At 39.6% G+C, this 26713-nt stretch overlaps 1 long non-coding RNA gene across 1 annotated transcript in view; it reads left to right on the plus strand.

Moving 5' to 3' along the window:
- Window positions 1-25371, plus strand: part of LOC133050711 (uncharacterized) — a 568279-nt gene extending 542908 nt beyond the window's left edge. Inside the window, exon 4 of the long non-coding RNA XR_009691689.1 lies at window positions 25290-25371. This is a non-coding gene — a long non-coding RNA (uncharacterized LOC133050711). The remainder of the gene's footprint in view (window positions 1-25289) is intronic.
- The last annotated feature ends 1342 nt before the right edge of the window (window positions 25372-26713 follow it).

Raw genomic sequence — 26713 nt, forward strand, 5'->3', positions numbered from 1 at the left:
CCTAAGGCACTGGAGACACAATCTCAGCTGCGGGAACCTCCTCTCGTAGGAGGCTTGCAGCTGCTTGCCAGCCTCAGATGAAGTGGACCCAGCCGACCACGGGGAAACCAAGTCAGCAGGGGACTGAATACAGGGGCTTGATAACACAAGGGCTGAGGGAGCCTATCTCTGGTGTGGACAGCAGGCGGAGTAGCTTAAGTAGGCACATCTGGCCAGCAGCTTTAAATAGGACCGAGTCACAGAGCCTCCCAGACCCAGAGCCTTTGTGTTTTTTCAAGCTGGTTCCCATTTTCCATAGGTGAAGAAAGACACCCTCAGCTCTCTGGAGGAGCAGACCTTGGGGATTCCGTCCCTTCTGTTTGGTCATCAAGGAACCAGCTGTGGGCATCAGCAAGGGAGTCTCAGCACCCGGGCTCGTCTTTCCCTTCTCCGCTCACAGGACAGGATGGAGACACAGAGCCACATGGAAGGATGCTAGGTCCAGCTTCCGCCTGGGGCAGGGAGCGCTGACTCCCGCTGCTTATTTTGCATTTGCGAAATGATTGTGAATGCTCTCAGGCCCCTTTCCTGTCTCCTAGCCTCACCACCCCCAGACCTATGCTTGCACTTCTCCCCCGCCTCCCTTCCAGGGGTGGCAGGCAGGAGAGGCAGGCAGCCAGGCTGATAAAGAGCCGGATCCCCATCCTCTCACGGCTTCCCGCTGAGATTGAACGGCTAAGAGCAAACGTGCAGGGTCAGAGCGTTAATGGGGGCACAGACAGTCCATCTCTGCCTGGCCCAGATGCTCAATGGAACGTTCTCAGGCCTGGGTGTGAGAGGGCGGAACCTGGAGGAACAGCAAGACTCCTTGGAGTGAGGCTCACTGTCAGTGTGGGGGGTTGTTTTCCTGGGGTTTGGATGAGCTTGGTGTTGGTGCTCCCAGGGTTTGGATGAGCCTGGTGCTCATCAGTGTACACACACAGATACACACACAGACACACTCCTACACCCACACCCTCACATACACACATCTACCAACACTCTCTCACACACACCCACACACTCTCACACACACCTACACCCCCATACTCACATACTATTGCACACACACACACACACACACACACACACACACACACACTGACTTATCAGTGTGATCAAGATTTGGACCCTCACAGCCCACACACCAGCGGCAGACTTTAACTTCAGATTCGGCTTTTGTCTTCCACGTCACAGCTTGGTACATCTGAGGAATGTCCTTCCTGGGTTTCCCAGTCACTTCCCTGGTTTGCAGTGCCCCAGTCTGTAGAGTTCTGAATTGATGCTTTTCACAATGTTGCTTTGCCTGGTAATTTTAGTGCAACTTTTAAAACTGGGCACTCCTCTGGCACTGTTATTCCACTGTTGTTTGTATTATTTATTTGTGCGGGCGTTACATACAGGAGGAGGAGGAGGAGAAAGTGGTGTGGGTGTGTGTACATGAGACACAGAGACAGACAGACAGACTGACCCCTGGGAACTACGAAGGGGAGGACGGGTTGGCTCAGCTGAAGCGTTTGTATGGCAGTCCCTTCCAGAAAGGCGTGTGCGTGACAGACTGCCTGAGATCCAGCCAGGCAGAGGCAGCTCTTCCAGCACATATTATAAATTCCAAAATGTATAATAAATACACATTTTACAAAAGCAATGTGTTTTAAAATATAATATATGCAAACAATCTTATAAATCACTAGGCATGACACTAGTCAGCCAAAGAGGCTTCTGGGGAAATGGTGTTGTGAGTGTGCGTGTGTTTTTAATAATGTGAAAATATGTGTAATATGTTTGAAAAACAATAGCCAAAAACCCCTTCTACCTGCCAACTTTACTATACTTATTTCCCAGGAGCCTGCTGTATCCTAGACTCTCAGGAAAATAGCAGGGGGCTTAAATAAAAAATATAAATATGAATAAGATGGGACAGCTCCACCCATCTCAATATATATTTCCCTGATGGTCTTGACCAGCTCAGGCTTCATAAGTCAAAAAAAAAATAAGCATTTTATGGTTTTCATGCGGAGGTTTCTCTAATATTATTATATGAAGTCGTCACACACAGCGTGAGAGAGGAGAGCTTCGTCAGACCCCCTGCTCTGATACTTCTGGAACCTTATGCTGTCACAGTGTGTTAATGGCTAAATGTCAGCCCAGACCATGCGTTTTATGCCCTTTGTCAGCTAGAGACGCCCTTTGGATTTTGTTTCAGGGCTGTTTTTCGTCCTGAAAGATTTGATTAGACCTCTCCTGGGGTTCGGTAGAAATGGGCACACTGGGACCCCTGGCTCTCACGATTACTCTCTCCTGGATCCCTTCATCCCCTCAAGTGGATCCTTGGGTCTCATCTCCTCGGGGCTATAGCTCACGGGGCAGCAGTATCCTAGTGCAGGGGTGGTGGGTGAACAGTGAACTTCACACGCTTTTCCACTCTGCCTCCCTTCTCCTCCCCCTCAACCAACCCAACTAGCAGAAGGGACAAGGATTTGTCAGCTACCGCAGCCAAATCTACAACACAGAAATGAGGCAAGCGCCCAGACAAAGTATTTTCATAAAGAAGAATTCTACGGCAAAGTGCATGCTGGAAAAAAGAATACATGCATATATTTAAATGAAAAGCTACTCATTTCAGTGTTGTTTATAATCCTGGAAAATATAGAAGCGAAGTAAATTTCCAACTATGAGAGATTCTTTAAATAAATGATGTACATCTGTACAATGGAATACTATGCAACCGTTACAGAAAGAACATTTAGGAATCTTGGAAAAGTTTCATGATAGATTTAGTTAATGCAAAAAAGCAGGTTACAAAACAGACTAATTTAAAGGCATTCTGTATTCTGTTACATATGTTATTGCCATCATATGTTACTTCATGAAGGCTGCAGAGTGTTGGAGCTGAAATGTATAATTATATATGATTAAAAATGTATATTTTAATGTTTTCATATATGTATGTGTATATATAGCATTTTAATATACATATGTATATACATGTGTGTGTGTATATATATAGTGTGTGTGTATACACACACACAAGTCCCTGGTGGCTCAGACAGTAAAGAATCTGCCTGCAATGAAAGAGACCTAGGTTTGATCCCTGAGTCAGGAGGATGCCCTGAAGAAGGAAATCATCCACTCCAGTATTCTTGCCTAGAGAATTTCTGGACAGAGGAGCCTGGCAGGCTGCAGTCAATGGAGTCGCAAACAGTCAGACACGACTGAGCAACTAACATTTTCACTTTCACATATATTATACTTAATATTTCCATGTACATATATGGTCATATATAATTATACATTTAATATATATTTTCAATATATATTTATATTGATAGAAAATATTTGGAAAAATGTTGATGTTGGTTATCTCCAGAGGGGGCAGTTTGGCTTTGAGCAGTTTTAGGGTTTTTGAATTTTTATATAATATTAGAGGTTGCTTTTCATTTATAGCTATTATAAAATATTGACTGTATTTCCTGGGTTGTACAATACATCCTTGAACCTATCTTACACCCAGTAGTTTGTACCTCCCACTCATCCTGATGTCTGTGTTGCCCACCCACCTCACTGATAACCACTAGTCTGTCCTCTGTATCTGTTGAGTCTGCTTCTTTTATGTTATATTTACTAGTTTGTTTTATTTTTTATTCCACATATAAGTAATATCATACAGTGTCTTTCTCTGTATGACTTATTTCACTTAACATAATGTCCTCCAAGTCCATCCATGTTGCTGCAAATGGCAAATTTTTGTTTTTATAGCTGCTTAGTACTCCATTGGGCTTCTCTGGTGGCCCAGTGGTCAAGAATCCACCTGCTAATGCAGGAGATGCAGGTTTGACCCCTGGGTTTGGAAGATCTCCTGGAGAAAGAAATGGCAAACCACTCTAGTATGCTTGCCTGGAGGAACCTAGAAGGCTACAGTCCATGGGGTCGCAAAAAGTCAGACACATCTTAGCAAATGAGTGAAGGTACTCCATTGTGTATACATACCAATTTTCTTTATCCATTCATCTGATGAAGAACACTTATATCGTTCCATTTATTGGTTATTATAAATAACACTGCCGTGAACATCGGGGTGCATGTATCTTTCCAAATTAGTGGTTTGGTTTTGTTTTTCAGATATATACCCAGAAGCAGAATTGCTGGCTCATATGGTAGTTCTATTTTTAGTTTTTAGACCAACCTCCATATTATTTTCCACAGTGGCTGCACCAATTTACATTCCCACCATAGTATTCCAAGGGTTCCCTTTTCGCCACATCCTCACCAAAATTTGTTACTTGTAGAGTCTTTGATGATAGACATTCTGACAGGTGTGAGTTGCTATTTCATTGTGGTTTGATTGACATTTCCCTAATGGTTGGTGATGTTGAGCATCTTCTCATGTGCCTATTGGCCATCTGCATTTCCTCTTTGGAAAAATGTCTGTTTATTTCTACTGGCCATTTATTAATCAGGTTGTTTTTTGTTGTTGAGTTGTATGAGCTGTTTATATATGTTGGGTACTAGTCTCTTTATTATTCATATAATTTGCAAATTTTTCTTCCATTCAGTAGACTGTTCTTTCATATGTATATCTTCTTTGGAGAAATGTCTATTTAGATCTTCTGCCCATTTTTTATTGGATTGTTTGTTTTTTATATTGAACTGTATGAGCTGTTTGAATATTTTGGGAATTAATCCTTTGTCAGTTGCATCATTGGCAGATTTTTTTTTCTGTTGTATAGCTTGTCTTCTTGTTTTGTTTATGGTTTCCTTGGCTGTGTAATAACTTTTAAGTTTAATTGAAGTGAAGTGAAAGTCTCTCAGTCATGTCCGACTCTGTGCAACCCCATGGACTATACAGTCCATGAAATTCTCCAGACCAGAATACTGGAGTGGGTAACCGTTTCCTTCTCCAGGGGATCTTCCCAACCCAGGGATAAAAACTAAGTTTCCTGCATTGCAAGTGGATTCTTTACCAGCTGAGCCACAAGAGAAGCCTTAAAGTTTAATGAGGTCCTGTTTGTTTTTATTTTTTGTTTTTATTTCTGTTATTCTAGGAGACAAATCAAAAAAAAAAAATATTGCTGTGATTTATGTCAATGAGTATTTTGCCTGTATTTTCCTCTAGGAGTTTATAGTATTTGGTATTACATTTAGGTCTTTATTTTGAGTTTATGTTTGTATATAGTGTTTAAGAATGTTTTGATTTCATTCTTTTACATGTAGCTATCCAGTTTTTCTGGCACCACTTATTGAAGAGACTGTCTTTTCTCCATTGTATATTCTTGCTTCCTTTTTCATCTATTAATTGGCCATAAGTACATGAGTTTATTTCTGTGCTTTCTATCTGTTCTGTTGATCTGTATGTCTGTAGCTTTGTAGTATAGTCTGAGCATGATTTGGAGGGCAAATTGATATCATTTTTCTTTTCTTTCCTTTGCCTATCTTCATGTTTCTGCAATAAATAGAAACTGTTTCTTAGTAAGAATTTTTAATGTATTTTTAAAGTATTTTAGTGGCCTAGGAGAATAAACCAACAGTTATATACTTAAAATCTGCTCCATAAAATAGAAATCAGACAGCCAAAGAAACACTAAGTCAGCAGATGTCACTATAATCTGCTCCTCTGCCCTCTTACTCCTTTAGGGAACTTTCACTGGTGGATGCCTATGTTCTCTTATTCCCTGGGCACCCCATTCATTGGTAGTCACCCCAGGACCAGGCCTAGAGAGCTACAGGGAGAAGCCAGTCTCAGGTTCCAAACTTTAACTCTTTTCACATTGGCATCAGGAAATGGGCTATCACCTAAAGTGACCCAAATGACCCTTTCCCCTTGGTCTTGAAATATTTGTGATTGAAGAAGTTAGGTCTCAGCACAAATAGAATCACTCAAAACTTTTATCAGTTCCTCTTTGCTGACTGGTCATCAGCCTTTTGTCTCTTTACTGATCCCACACCAGGACCTTATACCTTATTGTCATAAAATAGGTAGAATGTCCTAAAGGAAGCAATACCCAAGGAAGGATGAGAATAACATTGGTAAAGAATTTCCCTGAACTCATGGATATCACATGCGGGCAGGGAACTTAGTTTCTTCATTGGTTGTCTCCCTAGTATCAAGAATACTGCCTGACACATAGGAGATATCCAATAAATCAGTATTGAATGAATGAAACTAAACATTGAAAAGACAAATAAAGGACTTCATCTGGAGGGAAACACATAAGCCAAGTAACGGCAGACAATTCTTTGTAATTGTATCATATTTTTTAAAGAATGTGATACAGACATCTTTTTTAAAGGAGATAAAAAAATCATAAAACAAGGAGGGAAGGGAGACTGCAAAGTTAAAACACTTGAGGACAGAAACACTATTATGGAAATCACAGGTAAATTAGAATACCAGGACTAAAATATGGCTAGCTAAAATAAAATTCTGATTTAAAGAAAATGCTTAAACTAATCATGTAGAGTGCAGAGAAAGACAAAAAAGAAAATGTAATCAATGTGAGGGCAGTCTAAAAGTTATCTAACATAAAGATAACTAATGTTCCTGAAGTAGAAAATGTACAAATGAAAATTATGTCAAAGATAGAACAGCCAAAAGAATTCCCTAAAATGAGGAAATTATAACATTGAGAATAAGAAGTAAATTAATTACTGACTAGTAGAGAAATACTAGCCCTGAGCTCTATTCTAGTTAAAAACCAAAGAAAAATAGTCTAGCTTTTTCTAAAATCTAAAATACAAGTCAGCAGCACGGGGATGGAGTGTGAGTCCAACAGCATTTGGCTTGGCTAAAGCAACAGTCATTGACAGAGATGCAGGTTACTCATTACAGGGAAAAGAAATGTGACTCCAGCATGGGGAAAACATAGAAAGGATAAGTTCGTCTAGTTTATAGATGTAGGAAAATAAGAGATACAATCTATGAACTTCAAATTTTTTCTTTAGAATTGCAATTAGGCTTTTTCATGCTTCATTTTGCATATCTGCTGAATTTCTTAGAGGCACTGTGTTGGGGGTCCCATGGATTCTCATTTGGTTGTCTCCAAGCCTGGCCCCAAATCAGGCCAGTTAATCCGGTAGGGGGCCTCTCCAACTCCCCAGTGCCTTGCTATTTATTTTGTCTGATAAGTGTGCTCCACCAGACTTCCTAGCATGTGTAGTTGTTAAGAGCAGATTATAGGAACATCTTAGATACTCTTAAATTCATTGTAGTATCTTATTTGTGGAGTTGGCAATTACTTCTTTGGATCAACTGCAGGACTCTGTTCTAAGAGTGGGGTTAATATTTCATGCAACCTCCTTTGAGCTATAACTATATGTCCTCATGCCTTGAGTTCTGCTTGAGAAATAGCTTCTAGCACTTGCCAAGTTTCTAAGTACAAGGAATAATGCTGTTGTTGAGAAGATCCAAACACCACATGAATGAGGAGGTGCCTTGAGTATGTCGTGTGAGACCGTGAGAAGTGCAATAACAAAGGAATCATTCAGTACTGATACCTTAGAATTCAGCAGCAAAAATTTCCATTGTGTTCCTCATCATCTTTGTCTTAAAATTATTTTCTCAGTGTAAAAGACACAATGTTCTATTGAATATGAGCTCTTCCTTTTCTACCTTTAAACTATAAATAGTGTATCACTTTCAGATTATTAATATGTGATAAACTATAAATACATTGTATACTGTTAACTCCAAGTAGGATAAAATACCCATTGGGCTTATTTATGGCCTATACGTGCATCTTTTTGATATCTGGCAAAGAGAACATGATTGCTATCTGGGACTCAGTTCTCTGAAAATGCCCTGAAGGGTTTTCAATACCTTTGATAGGTTCATTGAGGCTACAACTTCTTTCCTACTTTAACATCTATGCAGAGTGAATTAACTCTAAATCTGTAAATGAAGATGACTAGCATCTTTAATGTGTAAAGATTATGAATGGGATGTGTAGACAGGGAGCTTAAAACTGCAAAGGAAACTGTATTATAATTAACTGAGAGGTATGAGATTGTCTCCCACTTAATGGTAGGAAAAAATAGAAGAGAAGTAAAAATTCTTGGAAGCTGTCCTCTGAGAACACAATCACAACTTTCTTCCTCCATCAACATGAAGATTTTACTGCCCAAAAAAGAATTCTGGGATTACTAACTCATTTGACTGAGACTATGATTACAACATGGTAGGTGGCTCAGTGGTAAAGAATCCGCCTGCCAATATGGGAGATGCTGGTTCCATCCCTGGGTCAGGAAAATCCCCTGGAGAAGGAAATAGCTAACCACCCTAGCATTCTTGCCTGTGAATTCCCATGGTCAGAGGAGCCTGCCAGGCTAAAGTCCATTGGGTCGCAAAGAATCGGACACAATTTAGTGACCAGCTGAGCATGACGAATGACAAAGTTGCTTAGCAGGGAATTTCCAGCAATAAAAACAACTATCACCTTATTCTAACGGAGCAGAATATCAGGACATATATTTTTATCATGATTCAATCTGAGGAAGGGATTTAAATCATCATTTATCTAGAAAAAGACAAAACAGCACCCAAGAATTTTCTCTTCTAGACAGAAAAATAGAAAGACACATCTCTCTTTTCAACATAAGCATAGAAGATGAATTTAAAGTAGAAAGAATCAGAAAAACATCAGTGATTGCTCTCCCTGCTTTTATGAAGCATGCTGGTGGCCATCAGACAGAAATGCTTTCACTGGGTGACAACTACAAAGTGAATAAAGTCATGAAAATTTAATTCATCCTACAATTTTGAGAGTTAGTCTCCTTTATAAATGGTGGACCCTAAGGAAAACAGTATTATAGTTTCGGATTTTAATAACGATTTCATATAGCAAGTAAGAAAGACAAATAGGATGCCACCTAGAGCTAAAAGCCACAGAGAGTGGCCTTGCTCTGGGACTCTGGAGCCACAGTGCTGCCCTTGAGAATGATTCATCATCTTAGGCAAGGTTGGTATTAAGTAAATCTGGGGTGACTTTCAGTTTATTATGAAAATTAAATATTTTCATTAGACAGAAAACAAGGACATCAACATGCAGTCTGCTGGCCCTGAGATTTATCTTGATTAAAATGCTGAGTTTGTATCAACAGTGTTTCTTAAGTCAACAAGTATTTGTCAAGCCCTTAGCAAGTCCTTTTTGCTAAACACCAATAAAGTATGAGGTATAATCACTCAAGGATCATACCAGTATGTTTAATGAAAACAATTCAGCGTATCCAAAAATACATTGTGCAGTTTCACCTAGTCTCAGTTTCTATAGAATCTTTGCCTTATAAAACTTAGTATTTTGTACATATCTCACCTGTTCTAATCATCAGAAACTCCTCCTGAACTTTGAGAGATATAAAGGAGAATGATAAGAGTATAGTCCTAAAGACTGACTTTTCAGTTTCTGAAAATTACCTTGATTTAGCCCATGTGATGACATGTTTGTGCCATCCCCAAAACCTGCTTTCCTCTCATGTAAACAAAATTTTCCCATGTTCTGGGAAAATCTGACATTTGTCTTTAGTAGTTGCCCTGTGAGAGACTAAAAATATCTACTTTTGAAAAAGTAAGCAGCTAACATGCAGCCGAAATATGGCAAGGTGATTTCACATTTAAGAACCAGAGGTATAAAGAAGGGGTATAATTCCCTTACAATTTATTGATTTCAATATTATGCAAACCTGCACCATGTAAGTAATAATACTATAAGAAATATAGCCATTGAAAAACAATTATCATGCCAATGCCCAGTTTCTTAAATCAAACAGCACAACCAGCTAGATCAGAGAATATATATTACACAGTGTGCTGTGTTAGAGGGAAAATAGCTTAAAAACAGGGCATGGAAGCATCATTATCTAATAAATCTCCAATATTATCCTTTGCTGTTTCCACCTGTCATTCTTTATTGCAACTGACTTTCGAGTTAGGTATAGAATAAAAGATGTTACCTATAGATTAAGTCCTCCAAAGGTCTTACTACATTATTGAGCAAAAGCATACAGTGAAAGCCTGGATTATGCATGGGGAGCTTAACAAACTGGACTTTCTAGATGTAGAACAAACCTCCACAAGATTTCCCAGTAAGAGATGACATGTGAACTTGTCCCTGAGTGCCCATCAACCATAACCACCTGAGACGTCATCAAATAATAATTATGCCTGTAGATTCTGAGACTTTCCCTTAGTAACCTAAGGTGGTGGGAGAATATGTATATACATACACACATGCATAATAGACACGTGGAAGATTTCCTATTAAGATGACATGGTAAATTCACATATTGACTCACCTCCTTTGCTCTAACATATAAGATATAGAAAGAGAAAATTTAATATATGGCTGGACTTGAAAGCACAATAGATCTCCCCACAGACCAAAAACAGAATAGAAATACAACATGATGAGTGGCACTAAAGCCATGGATTCACCAGCCTTTCCAACTGGAAATAGGCAGTGGCAATCTGTGGGGTAGTAGAGACTAAATCTTCTTCTTGAAATATGAGAAATTAACAGACTCTGTGATTGAATCCAGAGTCTATGGGAGGGTTCAAGAGAGGACAATTTAAAAATAGAAGTCCTACCTACCTACTGCCTGAAGGTCCAGCTTTATAGGGAACTACAGACATGGGGAGGTAAAAGGACAAAGGTATAGCTTCTGGAGAAATGCAACAAAACTCTTCAATTTCAGTGACTGGACTTATGCTATTTCCAATATTGCAATGAGGCAGAAGTCTAAAATGCTATTATAGTAATATCTTGGTGCTGGCCTGATGATCCAAGGGCTGAGCAGAAAATCATATATAAAACTAAACAGGGAAAGGTTGAACTTAGAGAAAGAAACAAGAAAAAGCCTCTTCCTATAGACCAAAATTTCAAACAACTTGAAGATACCTAATGTCAGTAAGCAAGCAAAATACACAATTAGAATATGAATTTTCTATAGATTAATATACTGAAACAGTCTGGCAAAGAATTAAAATTAGTATGTTTAAGGTATTCAGTGATTAACAAGTATTACATCCATTAAAGATGAACATGGAAGAATATTTTTTTAGTGAATGAGAAGCTATGAGCTGGAAAAAGAGAAATAAAGCAAAAAATGGTTTAATATGGAAAAGAACCAATTAGAAATCCAGGCAATCAAAATTTTTTAATCATTATGAAAATGATCTCTACACTTGATACACACAAATACACACATACACAATTAATAATTCCTAAGATAGCGGATGGCGGAGTAAATCGATGTGTACTCATCTTCTCCTGCAAGAACTCCAAAATTACAACTCACTGCTAAACAACCATCAACAGGAGAATGTTGGATCTCATCAAAAAAAAGATGCCCCACATCCAAGGGCAAAGGAGAAGTCCCAGCAAGGCAGTAGGAGAGGCGAAATCACCTTTAGAATCAAACCCCATATCTGCCAGAGAAGCTCAGAGGGATCAAACAAACCTTGTGCACAACAGGACCCAGAGACCCCACAGAGACTGAGCAAGAACTGTATCTGAGTGTCTCCTGCAGATGTACAGGTCAGCAGTGGCCTGCCTCGGGGGCAGGGGCTCTGGGTGCAGCAGACCTGGGTACGGCATAAGCCCTCTTGGAGGAGGTCGCCATTAACCCCTCCATAGAGCCACCAGAGCTTACACAGGACTGGGGAAACAGACTCTTGGCGGGCACAGACAAACTCTTGTGTGTACCAGGACCCAGGAGAACAGAGCAGTGACCCCACAAGAGACTAGCCCAGACTTGCCCGTGAGTGTCCAGGAGTCTCTAGCAGAGGTGTGAGTCGGCGGTGGCCTGCTGCAGGGTGAGGGGCACTGAATGCAGCAGTGCATGCATGGGACCTTTTCAAGGACGTAGCCATATCTTCATTACCTCCACCATAGATTGGACTCAGGTCAAATAACAGGAAGGGAACACAGCACCGCCCATCAACAGAAAATGGGATTAAAGATTTACTGAGCATGGACCCACCCATCAGAACAAGACCCAGTTTCCCCCTCAGTCAGTTTCTCGGATCAGGAAACTTCCATAAGCCTCTTATCCTTATCTGTCAGAGGGCAGACAGAATGAAAACCACAATCACAGAAAACAAACCAAACTGATCACATGGACCACAGCCTTGTCTAACTCAATGAAACTATGAGCCATGCCCTGTAGGACCACCCAAGACAGACAGATCATGGTGGAGAGTTCTGACAAAACGTGGTCCACTGGAAAAGGGAATGGCAAACAACTTCAGTATTCTTGCCTTGAGGACCCCATGAACAGTATGAAAAGGCAAAAAAATAGGACACTGAAAGATGAACTCCCCAGGTCAGTAGGTGCCCAATATGCTGCTGGAGATCAGTGGAGAAATAACTCCAGAAAGAATGAAGAGACAGAGGCAAAGCAAAAACAACACCCAGTTGGGGATGTGACAGGTAATGGAAGTAAAGTCTGATGCTTTAAAGAGCAATATTGCATAGGAATCTGGAATATTAGGTCCATGAATCAAGGTAAATTGGAAGTGGTCAAACAGGAGATGGCAAGAGTAAACATTGACATTTTAGGAATCAGTGAACTAAAATGGACTGGAATGGGTGAGTTTAACTCAGATGGCCATTATATCTATTATTGTGGGCAAGAATCCCTTAGAAGAAATGGAGTAGCCATCATAGTCCACAAAAGAGTCCGAAATGCAGTACTTGGATGCAATCTCAAAAATGACAGAATGATCTCTGTTCGTTTCTAAGGCAAACCTTTCAATATCACAGTAATTCTAGTCTACGCCCCAACCAGTAATGCTGACGAAGCTGAAGTTGAATAGTTCTATGAAGACCTACAAGACCTTCTAGAACTAACACCCAAAAAAGATGTCCTTTTCATCATAGGGGACTGGAATGCAAAAGTAGGAAGTCAAGAGATACCTGGAGTAAGAGGCAAATTTGGCCTTGGAGTACAAAATGAAGCAGGGCAAAGGCTAACAGAGTTTTGCCAAGAGAATGCACTGGTCATAGCAAACACTCTCTTTAAACAACACAAGAGAAGACTCTACACATGCACATCACCAGATGGATTGATTATATTCTTTGCAGCCAAAGATGGAGAAGCTCTCTACAGTAAGCAAAAACAAGAGCGGGAGCTGACTGTGGCTCAGATCATGAACTTATTGCCAAATTCAGACTTAAATTGAATAAAGTAGGGAAAACCACCAGACCATTCAGGTATGACCTAAATCAAATCCCTTACAATTATACAGTAGAAGTGACAAATAGATTCAGGGGGTTAGATCTGATAGACAGTGTGCTTGAAGAACTATGAGCGGAGGTTTGTGACATTGCACAGGAGGCAGGGATCAAGACTAACCCCAAAAAAAAAGAAATGCAAAAAGGCAAAATGGTTGTCTGAGGAGGCCTTACAAATAGCTGAGAAAAGAAGAGAAGCTAAAGGCAAAGGAGAAAAGGAAAGATATTCCCATTTGAAGGCAGAGTTCCAAAGAATAGCAAGGAGAAATAAGAAAGCCTTCCTCAGTGATCAATGCAAAGAAATAGAGGAAAACAGTAGAATGGGAAAGACTAGAGATCTCTTCAAGAAAATTAGAAATATCAAGGGAACATTTCATGCAAAAATGGGCACAATAAAAGACAGAAATGGAATGGACTTAACAGAAGCAGAAGATATTAAGAAGAGGTGGCAAGAATACACAGAAGAACTATACGAAAAAGATCTTCATAACCCAGATGACCACAATGATATGATCACTCACCTAGAGCCAGACATCCTGCATCACTCTGAACAAAGCTGGTGGAGGTGATGGAATTCCAGCTGAGCTATTTCAGATTCTAAAAGATAATGCTGTGAAAATGCTGCACTCAATCTGCCAGCAAATTTGGAAAACTCAAAAGTGGCCACAGGACTGGAAAAGGTCAGTTTTCATTCCAATCCCTAAGAAAGGCAATGCCAAAGAATGCTCAAACTACAGCACAATTGCACTCATCTCACATGCTAGCAAAGTAATGCTCAAAATTCCCCAAGCCAGGCTTCAACAATATGTGAACCATGAACTTCCAGATGTCAAGCTTAATTTAGAAAAGGCAGAGGAACCAGAGATCAAATTGCCAACATCCACTGGATCATTAAAAAAGCTAGAGAGTTCCAGAAAACATCTATTTCTGCTTTATTGACTACTCCAAAGCCTTTGACTGTGTGGATCACAACTGTGGAAAATTCTTCAGGAGACGGGAATACCAGATCAGCTTACCTGCCTCCTGAAAAATCTATATGCAGGTCAAGAAGCAACAGTTAGAACTGGACATAGAACAACAGACTGGTTCCAAATCAGGAAAGCAGTATGTCAAGGCTGCATATTGTCACCCTGCTTATATGCAGAGTACATCATGAGAAATGCCAGGCTGGATGAACCACAAGCTGGAATCAAGACTGCAAGGAGAAATATCAAAAACTTCAGATATGCAAATTACACCACCCTTATAGCAGAAAGAAAAGAAGAACTAAAGAGCCTCTTGATGAAAGTGAAAGAGGAGAGTGAAAAAGCTGGCTTAAAACTCAACATTCAGAAAACTAAGATCATAGCATCTGGTCCAATCACTTCATGGCAAATAGATGGGGAAACAATAAAAACAGTGACAGACTTTATTTTTTGGGGGGGCTCCAAAATTACTACAGATGGTGACTGCAACCATGAAATTAAAAAACGCTTGCTCCTTGGAAGAAAAGCTATGACAAACATAGACAGCTTATTAAAAAGTAGAGACAATACTTTGCCAACAAATGTCCATCTAATCAAAGCTATGGTTTTTCCAGTAGTCATGTATGGATGTGAGAGTTGAACCATAAAGAAAGCTGAGCACCGAGGAATTGATGCTTTTGAAATGTGATGTTGAAGAAGACTCTTGAGAGTCCCTTGGATGGCAAGGAGATCCAACCAGTCTATCCTAAAGGAAATCAGTCATGAATATTCATTGGAAGGACTGATGCTGAAGCTGAAACTCCAATACTTTGGTCACGTGATGCGAAGAACTTACTCATTGGAAAAGACCTTGATGCTGGGAAAGATTGAAGTCAGGAGGTGAAGGGGATGACAGAGGATGAGATGGTTGGATGGCATCACTCACTCGATGCACATGAGTTTGAGTAAACTCCAGGAGTTGGTGATGGATAGGGAAGCCAGGCATGCTGCAGTCCAGAGGGTCACAAAGAGTCAGACACGACTGAGCACCTGAACTGAACTGAACTGAACTGAAGATAGTTTGTGAAGCACTCATATATGTCTAATATGAATTTCAGAAAAAGAAAATAGAAGTATAGTATAGAATATTCTATTTAGAATATTCTAAACTTCTATTTAGAATATTCTAAAATTTAAAATGTAATTTCTAAAGTCAATGCATTGTAGATTTAAAGAAAGCTAAGTAATGCCACATCAGGCACTCTGTAATAAAACAACAGAAAAAAAAATTTAAACGTTGAAAGGCAAATTATTTGAAAAGAAATGAAAATTAGATTGAGCATAGACTTCTCAGCTACAGCAAGAGATACCAAAGACAATCAAAATGCTAAAAAAAATATCAGCATATGTTTTTCTACCAGCTAAACTAGTGAGACTAAGCAGAATAAAGTTCTTTTTAATTATATATAAAGTAGGAGTTAAACACTTTCAGAGCTTCACTAACAGAACTATTAATAGAACCTAGGGCTCAAAAAACATCAATAAGAAAAAAAGAAGTAAAATATGCCAATAAATGTAATTGTTTATGTTTTTAAAATTTTTGTGTTTAAATTAAAAAAATACTAGACAATAATGACAAGTTGGAATAGGGAAGATTTTAAAGAATGAAGTGTGTAAAGTATTGTGCCATACTCAGGAACATGATAGAAAAATATTTTATTTTAAAAATCTGCAGTTAAGTTTATGTTTAAAAAATAAGTATAATTTTTAAAACAAGGGACATACAATCCATAGTTCAAAACCAGTCCAGAGCAACATGGCCAAAAATTGGCTCTTCAAAAAGCTGAAAAAATAGAAAAATCATTATGTGGCAAAATTGATGAATAAAATAAATAAAATGTTTAAAAACAAATGCAGCGAATGGAAAGGGGACTTAACTATAGACAGATTAAAGATTTTTTTTAAAGATTTTAATATTCATAATTTGTGCCAATTTATGAGGGAGACTCAAGAGGGAGGGGACATATGTATACCTATGGCTGATTCATGTTGTTGTTTGACAGAAAACAACAAATTCTGTAAAACAGTTATCCTTCAATTTAAAAAATAAATTAACTAAAATATATATAATTTTTTAAAGTATACCAAAATGCATATATAGAGACACTCATTGAAGCTTCACTTTTAAATAGAAAAAGAAAAAAACACTGTATCCAGCAAATGGGAGACTAGGTAAGAGAGCTATGATATAACCCATGATGGAATACAATACAGCCTTTAAAAAGGAAGTGAATCTGAGCATCCCTAAGGTACACTGTCAAGTGAAAAATAAATTAGAAGTGCAGAGGAAGTAGTTTAGTATGGGTCCTCTGAGTAAAGAAAAGAAAAGCTGGATGGATTATATATATTGGATTATGTATATCTTATATATACATTTTGATCATATAGGTAGGGAAAATGTTTCTGAACAGATAAATGAAAACGACCAGCTGAGAGAAGTGAAAGCCTATTTTTTATTTTTTGTCTTCCTATTTTTATGTTGGATTTTCTAACCATGTGATACAATACTTTTTATTTTCATATCCAACAGAGGGCTTTTAGGCAGTATGTTTATAGACCATTTATCTTCTTCATATTTTAATAAATGTATTTCAAGTGGTCCACAGTCGCTATATCTGTTGCTGTCTACACTACCCGCTTGTAGTTAGTATGTGACCCTGAAGAAGATGACCACATTGAGTATGAGGATATTCTTATTAGTGTAGCTTCACTACGGATGGGTGGACTGTATAGAATAGGAGTAGTGTGTCCTATCTAGTGGGATCTTTTCAAATGAGTAACAGTTTGAATTTTTTGAAGTGTATTGATAATATTGATTTTCTAGCAGACATATTTGTTTTTGTATTTGTTTATTTGGCTGCACGGGGTCTCAATCGCAGCTTGTGGGATCTTGGATCTTCTATCTTCCTTGCAGCGTGTGAATTGTTAGTTGTGGGATCTAGTTCCATGAATAGGGATCAAAGACATGCTCCCTACATTAGGAGCACAGCATCTTTTAGCCACTGGACCATCAGGGAAGTTCCTAGACATGCTTCTTTTTACTTTTCCTAAACTGTTGAAAACGGTGTTAAGCTCAGTGAGGGCAGCAGTTGTTTTTTATTGGTTTTGTGTCCTTTGTGGGTGAGTCTAGCACAGTGTTTAACACAAAGGAGAGCTCAGTAACTGTTGGTGAAAGAAATTAAATTAGAAGCTGAAGGACTTTCTCTTCCTTCCTTCCACTGGCAGCATGTTTGCATTGGCAGATTAAGTATCAGATTCATTGATTTAGCAAATGTATATGGCATATCTTTTAATACATAGTATTCTTTAGAGTAAGGGTTCTCAGACTTCTTCACTTGAAAGACCAAAATCCTCCCACCCAAACAATTGGGAGAGACAAATAAAAGATACCAAATATTTTATTTTGCCATGTAAAGTTATTTTAAAACATCTATTGCAATCTACCATTATAGTGTGCCATTGCTAAAAAAAAAAAAAAAAAGGCGTTTAGCAACAATGATAACAAAAAAAGGGAAGCTATAATCTCAGAATAAAAGCCAGTTCTTATAGTTAGCACTCCTTTTTTTTTTTTTCCCCAGCTTCAGCTGGTGAAAACTCCAATCAGAGATGAATGTTATTCCATGAGCTGTGTGTAACCTTGGCCGATGGGCTGTGACCTCAGCCTTCCTGAGGTTCAAGTTGCTTATCTATAAAACAGAGCAGTAATAATGCCCAGATCAGGGATAATTATGAGGATTAAATTAGGTACTGTATGTAAGTAACCTACCAGTTCTGGGCACAAAGCATTCCGTTAATGTTAGCTATTAGTATAGTTGCGGGTGCTGATATTATTATCTTGAAATTACCACTACAGAGGCTAAGAGGAAGCATAAGACTTCCTTTCTGCACTTTAAGAATTCAGCATCTAACTGGAAAGAGAAGCAAATGTTGAAAAAATGCCCCACAAGTGATATGAATGATGAGGGACATAAAGATGTGTTCAGAGCCTGGAGGCAGTGCAGTGGAGTCAGGTCGGACTGGGATGAGTGGACCCAAAGTTACCTGGGTCTGAGTCAGCCAGGATGGAATGACACCCTTTTTCAGGTTCGGAGAGGAATGAAAAGGGCCTGTTTGGTTGAAGCGCTTCTGCTTAGAACGATGAAAGCACTTCAGTGCCCAGGATCTGTCCTTGTGGCTTATAGCCTAGATTTGGTCATTATTGGACACCATGTAGCCACATAGCTCAACCCTCAGACACATTCAATTCAAAGCCACACTCTTTCAAACACCCATGCCTGGGCCACACCCTAGAAAAATTAAATCACAGCCTCTTGAGTGAAGCACAGTGGGACAGATCAAATTTCATGAGAACTTCTTGGGAAAAAAAGAGCATAAAATCACCATCACCATCAGCAACAAAATTCCATGCTTAGTAGTTCTTTAAAATGAGGACAGAAATCTTACAAATTACCCAGATTCAGGTCCCTTGTTTCTGAGATGTCTTCAAGGGTCCTGATTGTGACTTGACTTCTTCCCTCCCCACAGAATATTCTATATCTCCCAGCACCTGCCAGGACTCATAGGGCACCAGGAGCATGTTGGGCTCTGGAGCTTTGGCCTCACTATCTTAAGGACAATCTGTGTCTGGTCCTAGGCATCCTTTTCTAAACTCCCCACCTGTATTTTCTAAAGATTAGCCTCAGAATGGATCTCTGATCTCTATCCAGCATGAACACACTCCGCAGGACAGAATCTCTTAGTAAGTGGCTGATCAGCCTTATGTGATCCCCCACCATATACATGCACACCCTAGTCATGTCCACTTGGAACATGAGCCACCATCCTGCATCTGTCAATCATCAAATATTTATTGAAGGACCTGCGTGTGCTTGGTCCTCAACTGGGTGCAGTGGGGAATGGAAACACTCAATTTCTGCCCCAAGATGAGCTCAGCATGTTGGAAACATTAACAAAGAACAGTTGAGAGGGTCTCAAGGCACATCCCTCATCCTTGCTATGTTTTTGCTTTTCCTGGGTTTTACATTTTTTTTTTAGGTACCTGGGAGGGTTTGACAAATCTCTACTAAAACGAGGTGTATGAGGACTTGTTTCAACAAGAATTGGGGCAGAGTGGATTCAAATTGATTTTTTTAAATAAATTATGATGTGGAAAGAATCTCTGCATCACTAGTCATTAGGAAGATGTAATTTAAAAATCACAATGAGTTACTTGTAGATACCTAGTCAAATGACCAATCCCTAGTGTTGGCAAGGAAGTGGCATCCATCACTGATGGGAATGCAAAATAGTATGCAAAACCACTCTGGAAAATATTTGGGCAGTCTTATAAAATTAAATATATAACCAAAGACCAAGCAATTTTACCCCCAGGTATATACCCACGAGAAATAAAAGCATATACCCACACAAAGATTTCTACCTGAATGTTCACAGCAGCATTTTCACAGTAGCTAAAACGTTGTTGTTATTGTTGTTGTTCATTCACTAAGTCATTTCTGATTCTTGGCAACCCCATGGCCTGCAGCACGCCAGACTCCTCTGTCCTCCACTATCTCCTGGAGTTTGCTCAAATTCATGTCCATTGAGCTGGAGATGCTATCTAACCATCTCATCCTCTGCTGTCCCCTTCTCCTTTTGCCTTCAGTCTTTCAGCGTCACAAAGTGTAAAAAACTAAGTCATGCTTATCCTGGAGAAGCAACTGTGGTACATCTGTAGAATACCATTTGCCAATCAAAAAGAACCAACTCCTGATACACAGAATGACACAGATAAATCTCAAAAGCATATGCTAAGTGAAAGAAGCCATTAACAAAAAAAAAAACAAAAAACTGTTTTTTGCATTACCCACTTTATATTATCAGTACCCTCTGGGGGGAAAAAAATAGAAATAATTGGAACCAAGAAAGATCAGTGGCTGTCTGGTCTGGAACCCAGAAAGGCGGAGTGACAAGAAAAGGGCAAGAAGGAATTTTTAAGGGTGATGGAAGTAGTTCTATATCCTGATTGTGATCATTCTGTGATTGTTCACATTTGTCAAACTCATTGAGCTGTATACATTAAAAGGGTAAATTCTCCTGAATGTAAATTATACCTCTTAGAAGACTAACTTGTAAAATAGGTAATTTTTTTTAAATAGCCAAATTAGGAGAAAGAATGCATTCTTAGAATAAGGACAGGTGCCAGGTTAGAAGAGACTAAAAGGAAACGATAACTAAAGAGCTTTTCACCCCCAAAGCGCAGTCAACCCAGACCTTTAACCCCTGTATCACGTCTGCGGTGTTTCCTGCGCCACCTCCAGCGTTGGATACTGTTCAGAGCCATGCCTCAGCACGTCCGTGGAGCGTTCCTGGACCCACCCTGTGGCAGCTGACACGCTGTTAGTCGTTTCCTGCCGCTCTCCATCCTCCGTTGTAGGAAGCATGTCTTCAGGGCCGGCAACCAAGTCACACTCCAGGCCTCCCGCTCTGGGTCCCCAAGGTTATCCCTAACCAGGGGGAGAACCCCATGTTTCAAGTCTCACCAAGCCTTCATTTTAAAACAAAAGCCTAATGAAAGGGCAGGTGTGCCCTGAGCCCTCTGTGATTAGCTGTAATTCTTGGCAGAGTGTGACATGCTTATTGTTCTGAGTGCGCACAGGGCACAAGGCATTTACCATGGTACTAATTGCTATTGGATGAGAACAAGCAGCCCCAGTATGTGGGCATGAGGCAAGACAAAACAGATGCCAAAGTCATTCAGAGCCATGCCCCGCACTGGGCGCTGTGCCGGTGGCTGAGAGCACGTTTGTCTAAATGTCAGTCTCTGTGTTTAGGGTGTGAGAAGTGAGCCTAGAATCCCACATGATTCTGGTTGAGTCAGTGGGCAGCCGCACACCCTTCCTCCTCCCCTGCGACACAGTCAGCACTTGCATCAGTGCTGCTCTTTATACTTACATCAAGTGAGATGGGGAAATAATGTACACATTAAAGTCTCTCCCCCCAGACTTTGCAGTACATGAAACTTCCTCTGTAAGAGAATGATTGCTCAAACAAAGCCACTTGTAGGGCAAGTTTAAATTCATACGTTGGACTTCAAAAATGCGAGTCTATCAACTCTACTTCAATTAAAAATAATAAATAAGCAAAACGCAAGTCTAAATCTGCCTGACACAACAGATTTCAGTGTCATTTATTGTGGGGAAAAAAGTGTGTACATCTTACTTCTCTGTGCTTCTTCTTGTCTTCCCAACAGTCACCACAGACAAAGGGAAATGGATTTAGCTAGTAAGCCAAGTCTTCTGAAATCTTCCACGTATAGTAATGGAAGTCAATCACAGAGCTAACATCACACCCAATTTTATCAACAGATATACCAAACATGGTGATAAGGGACTTTATGAATTTGGAAAAAAAAAATAGCCTTTCTATGCTTCTTAATTACTTTTCCTATTTAAAAGGAAAGCTCTGGAAGAAAGAAAATGAGGAAAAAGTTCACTTAATGAATGTTTATCACCTTAAAGATGAATGGAAACAACTTTGCTAGGTCTTTCAGCATCTACTCGGGTGGACTGGATCTGCTCTTAAGAGGCTAGCTCAGTGCTCTCTCAAGGAACCCCAAGCTGGACCAAGACTGCTGGTGGAGATCTTTGGCAGGCAGAAGGGATGCCAAGTACAAAGGTGTCTGGGCAGGTAGTCAGGGCTCGGGGGTGGAGGAGTAGAGGGGGGGAGGCATACCATGATACCTCCACCTGATGTCATATAGGTTTATCTGCTTTGTATGAAAATGACCCACATTTTAGTGAATGTCCTATTTCAAAACTGAGATGCTAACTATGTATGAATCTCTGAGCCTGATTAGTCATTACTAGGGACTTCTCCATGTGCCCAAATTCCACTTCTCCTAAATCTAACCAGAATTATCCTCCCCACTGAAACCTAGCTGCCACATTGCCAGGTTTATTAGGTGGGTGTGTTTCCTGATTAAGGACGATGACCCCCCAAGACTCTGTGCCAAGCATCATGAGAGTTGTAATTACCTAGACTTTGTGCCCCTGGACCCAAGATGGTATTCCCCTCCTAGAAGCAGAGGGGCATAGTGTCACAAGAGGAATGGATAATCCCTTAAGTGCTGGGAGTCTGTCTTTGCATCTGTAAAATAGGGACATGTGGATGCATAGTTCTCCTTCTCGAAAGGTCTGTGGAAATTCTGGGTAACAGCAACTCTCATGATGCTTGGCACCTCATATCTATTCATAGGTTTCTTCAATTTCAAAGGGAGAAAGAATAGGCATTATCTTGTATATAAGTTTGCTTCAAAAAGGAAATGTAGTCCTTTTTTATGTGTAGTAATTACACCCCCCCAAAAAAAAAAACCCCAAAATGGCAGAATTTGTGATGATAAGGTTATAAAAAAAACTTGGAATTCAGAAAAGAACCCAGTCTGAATTGCCTACTGGGTGCAACCTAGCAATAGTCAAAAAGTTCGATGCTATGAGTATTGTCTTTGCTTATAGGACCTAAAGGTTACATTTGCATTCGTAATCACTGCCCTGTCATGTTTTGATAAATTGGAGAGCAGCTAGATCTTTCTCTTTAAGAACTATATTCCCTTCACTGTAAAGAGTAAATGGGTTGTTTTCAAAATTGACTACTCAATTGCCATATTTTCTCCCTTCTCTATTGGGAATTGAGAAAGTGGTCAGAGTTGGGAAATTCCTGCTGAAAAATGAAGTGGCTCATATGACACCTACACCCAGAAGCTGTTTACATTTTCATCATTGTCCATGGAAACTCTTGTTCTTCCTTTCCGCAATTTGTGCTTTGGCCAACAAACGTCAACTTCCATGAGGACTAGAATCTGAACTACCTTCTTTTGTTGCCAGTCAAAATGCTAGAAAACACTTGCAAGCATTTTTATATAAATGCCCAGAAACTGCCATTAAAAGTGGCTGATCTCCATTTGGGACAGAAGACTGACCAGGGAAATTCCAGAAGGGCTGATGAGGTCATGGACCAGAGTTTCCAGGGTAATGACACAGAGATTTCCTCACCTCTTTTCTAAAGCAACTCTTAAAAGTACCCAATACCCCACAGGATGATGGGAGTGATCAAAACCACTGTCTTCCAACCCCCGTAATCAAAGCACATCAGTTGTTTTCTTTTTTAACACTTCATATAGTCCCAAATTTAAATGGTAAAAGAAAGGTTTTGGTAAAAGCCTTTTTCCTCAAAATGCCCTCTTCCCCTCCCCATCAACAATCACATGGTTTTTGCTTCTTAAACAGTTCTTCAGAGTTGTTTTATGCATTTATCAATAAGCACATGTACACATACAGGTATGTATAGTTATGTATATTTTCCCCTTTTAGTCATAAATGGGAGCATGCCATACAGACAGTTTGGGAGGGTTCTTTTTTCATCAGTTGGAGTATATTGATTTATAGTGTTATATTATTATCAGGATACAGCCAAGTGATTCAGGTATTTATTAGTTCCCATTATAGGCTATTTCAAGATAGTGAACATAGTTCCCTGTGTTATACAGTAAATCCTTGTGGCCCATCTATTTTATATATAATGTATCTTTTAATCCGATACTTGTGATTTATCCGTACGCCCTTCTCCTTCGGTAACCATAAATTTGTTTCTCATGTCTGGATCTGTTTCTGTTTTGTATATAAGTTCATTTGTATTACCTTCTTAGATTCCACAGGTGATAATATAATATTTATTGTTCTCTGTCTGACTTACTTCACTTAGTATGACATTCTCTAAGTCCATCCATGTTGCTGCAAGTAGCAAATTTCATTCGTTTTTATGACTGAGTAATATTCCATTGTGTGTATATGTTTGTATATATATAAACATACATACATACATATATACCACAACTTCTTAAACCAGTCATCTGTTGGTGGGCCCTTGACCGTTTCCATGTCTTGGATATTGTAAATAGTGTTGCTGTGAAAATTAGGGTACATGTATCTTTTCAAATTAGAGTTTTCATCTTTTCTGATGAAAAATTTCTGAATCATATGGTACCTTTACTTTTAGTTTGTTAAGGAAACTTCATATTTTTGTCCACAGTTACTACACCGATTTACATTCCTACCAACAATGTAAGGGAGTTCCCTTTTTTCCACACCCTCTCAAGTCCGTATTATTTGTAGACTTTTTGATGATAGCCATTCTGACCAGCGTGAAGTGATACCTCAGTGTGATCTTTATTTGCATTTCTCTAATAATTAGCAATGTTTAGCATCTTTTCTTGTTCCTGTTGGCCATATGATGTCTTCTTTGGAAAAATGTCTATTTAGGTCTTCTGCCCATTTTTGATTGGGTGGGTTTTTTTGTTGATATTGAGTTGTATGCAGAGATATGAAGAAATGAAAATTCTTATAATCTCTTAGAGGGAATGTAATTTACTGCAATCACTTTGGAGAGCAGTTTAGTAATATTTAACAAAGTTGAAGATGTGCACATTCTATGGCCCAGCAATCCCGCTGACAGCTGTGTGTCCTAGAGAAGGGCTCACACACATGTGTGAACAGACACAAGCTGTGTTTCCAGTAGTGGGGCTTGTGGTAGTGAAAAATGGTCTGCAAACTAAACATCCACCCAAAGAAGAATGCTTGGATCCATTGTGGTCTACTTACTATAATAAAATAATTAAAATCAAAGAATTAGATCTATAATTTCAACATAGAAAAAGCTCAGAAACAAATGTTGAGTAAAGAAAGCAAATTGCGAAAGAATGTGTAACCTTTAAATGCATTTTTAAAGCATTATATGTTATTAGTAAACATACTCACCTACATGTAAGAAAGTATAAAATCTTTCCCAGGAAGAATATGGTTCTGGCTTCAAATTTCCTCCTCCAGGGGATCTTCTCGACCCAGGAATCAAACTCGCGTCTCTTGCATCTCCTTCATTGGCAGTCAGTTTCTTTACCACTAGCACCACCTGGGAAGCACAGTTTAGGGAAATCACTTATTTTTCTTTTGATCCAGCATCAGAACTATATACAGTTTCTTGTAAATCTTTACTTTTTGCTTTTTCATAGGCACTGATTTGGAAACCGAAACATCGTGGATGCTCAAAGGACAACTTTAATCCCTGCTGTCACCTTCTTCATCGTTGATTTTAGAGAGGGTGAGTACCACTTCTTTCTAATCTCGTTTTTTCTAATGTTTGCTTTGGCATCACAGACACTCTTCACCAGTTGTTTCAAAAAGTTTAAAACTTGCCTCAATAATCCAGGCATGTTCTAATTTCTGCTTATATGCGTATATGTCCAACAGGACTTGAAGGAGAAAAAAGTTACCAAACCACACAGAACAGTGAATACAAAAGGCAGTGTGACTAGACTTTGCTTCTGGTTCTAACTTCCCATGTATAACTGGCTGTGTGACTTTAAGAAAGTTACTTAATCCCTCGATCTCTTCCTCTGCAAGATGAGAAATTTGGGCTGGATTATTCTGAGGGTATTTCCCTAAGCTCTTTAACGCTCTATGCACGTGGAGATTTAAAAGCACTGATTTTAAAGCAGTCCTTTCAGAGTCTGATGAGCCATCCTTCTGCTTCTGTCACTGGGGTGCTTACTGAAAATGTACCTTCCAAAGTCCTTCCCAGGTCTACGAAGTGAGAATCTTGAAGCTAAAGAGCAAAAACCTGCCTTTTCAGCAAACTCCTCAGGTAAACTGGATATACAGTAATGTTTGACAATCATTTCTGGCCACATGTACACTCAGTTCTGTGAGATGTGATGAGCTAGTTCTGAGCCAGGCAGAAACCAGCTGGAATCATTTTGTATTTGCAGTTGAATTGACAAGGTCGGCATCCGATGGTTTATCCTTGGTTTCTTGGCTCTGTACCTTCCCTTTGGCAGAGTCCTCCACTCAGCCGTTCACTGGCCAGATCTAGGCGTCGTGTGTAGGCTCCTTGGCTCTCCTCCCCTTGGCTGCAACTGAATGGGAGTCAAGTCCTTTAGGAAATGATGGTTAAAGGATAGAATGTGCTCCCAGACCCTACTCAAAACAGGATCTTGTCAGTCTTCTCCCTCTCAGAGACGTCACAGTCATCACCGCCTCGTTTGCCATACGCTTCGCCGTTCCTCATTTGCTCTGGAGGGTTGGGCTTCGCTCCCAAGGGTGTCATCACTGTGAAATGACTAAGGGTATGTGGGTTTGAGATAAATCATATTTGTATATGAAACCAAGATGGCAGACTCCTAGAGAGAAGGCACTGGCCCAAACATCCCACCAGATTGTGCTCAGAGATCTGGACCTCGAATCAGGAAAGCATTCAAGCTGTACTATAGTTTGATTCTGTTGCCCATACAGGATATGTGCCATTCCAGGCTTTCTGTGTTGTGAGCCTAAATCCTCAAGGAATCACAGCCACCCCTAAAGAGACTTATGTCTTAAAGGAAAACTAAATCCTGGCTTTGAAATACAAACAGGGTCTCTCAATACTGCCTGCAGAGAC

Source organism: Dama dama, chromosome 4, assembly GCF_033118175.1.
Source record: "Dama dama isolate Ldn47 chromosome 4, ASM3311817v1, whole genome shotgun sequence".
NCBI lineage: Eukaryota > Metazoa > Chordata > Mammalia > Artiodactyla > Cervidae > Dama > Dama dama.